The sequence below is a fragment of the Seriola lalandi genome, unplaced genomic scaffold (genome assembly GCF_002814215.2).
Source record: "Seriola lalandi dorsalis isolate HSWRI2012SDOR001 ecotype SW California unplaced genomic scaffold, Sedor1 jcf7180001980461, whole genome shotgun sequence".
Taxonomy (NCBI): Eukaryota; Metazoa; Chordata; class Actinopteri; order Carangiformes; family Carangidae; genus Seriola; species Seriola lalandi.
In genome coordinates this window covers 1-1,072 of record NW_019451127.1, presented here as the reverse complement: position 1 = coordinate 1,072, position 1,072 = coordinate 1, and the positions used below count along the sequence as shown (strand labels likewise).

The 1,072-nt window shown below is 43.8% G+C and overlaps 1 long non-coding RNA gene across 1 annotated transcript; it reads right to left on the bottom strand.

The window, feature by feature from the left end:
* Positions 1–189: 189 nt before the first annotated feature.
* LOC111658788 (uncharacterized) lies at positions 190–1,042 on the bottom strand. The gene is made up of 3 exons (XR_002761027.2): positions 698–1,042; positions 457–546; positions 190–267 (listed from the first exon to the last, which is right to left on the bottom strand). It is a non-coding gene; the product is annotated as an uncharacterized LOC111658788 (long non-coding RNA).
* Positions 1,043–1,072: the final 30 nt, after the last annotated feature.

The window sequence follows — 1,072 nt, the reverse complement described above, 5'->3', positions numbered from 1 at the left end:
GGTCTCTGGAAACAGAGACACTAACAGCGGTCAAATGCAGGTCAGCACAGTCAAATGAATCAGTCATATGATTCTTTCACAACATGAGCACACACAGATATGTATGTGTAAATAGCTCTAGTAGATGCATGTTTGTGTTTTTGTTTTTACTTACTCAAAGACATCAGAGTGCTTCATTTTCCTGTAGTATTTGGCAAGTTTGATGGAAAAGATGATGCTGGGGATGAAGAAGATCAAACACCAGCCCAGACTGAACCAGAACGCATTCTAAAGAGAGAGAGAGAGCAAAAAACAATGCAGGGCCGATAACCAGGAAAGTGATTTATAACCTTTTGACGAAGATAAAAAATTGACATTCGTAAAAATTGGTTCCCATTCTCCCATTCTCCAGTGTATTGGTCAGTTAGGGGCGGAGTTGTGCAGGCGTGGGCGAAGCTGACAACATCTGATACTCACCAGGGACTCCACCACGCGTGAGCAGACAATGGTCTCCAGCGAGTCCAACGCACCCGCCACCGGCCGACAGCGGCCCACCTGCTGTGTGATCTGAGGGAGAATGCACACAGGGCAAAAGGTGAACTCATGTGCACACAAACACAAACACAAACACAAACACAAACACAAACACAAACACAAACACAAACACCAACGGGCGTTTATTTTAACAAGTGCAGGCACAGATTTGAACAGACTTTACCGTGAGGTTGGCCCACTCAGCGTAAGCAACGAAGTAACTCAGCTGACAGTCCAAAAACTTTCTGCTCTCCTAGGATCCAGAGAGAGAGAGAGAGAGAGAGAGAGTAAATTCCACACATTTTCTCCCTGCTTTACACTGGGAAGTCATGAGGAATCAGTGGAACGCCTGGCCATCTTAGAAGTGTGGAATTCTGGGTAAATCCTCTGAAGTGACCCGTAAATAACTGCCATAGCTTTATGATTAGACAAGGAAAGGAAAGTTTATTTTATATAATGCACGTCTTACTCAGTTCTTTGCACAATGCATTAAAAACACTAAAGGTCAATTGGAGATATTCCATTGTCAATACGTTATTGTGTTTCCCGTGTGAGGCTT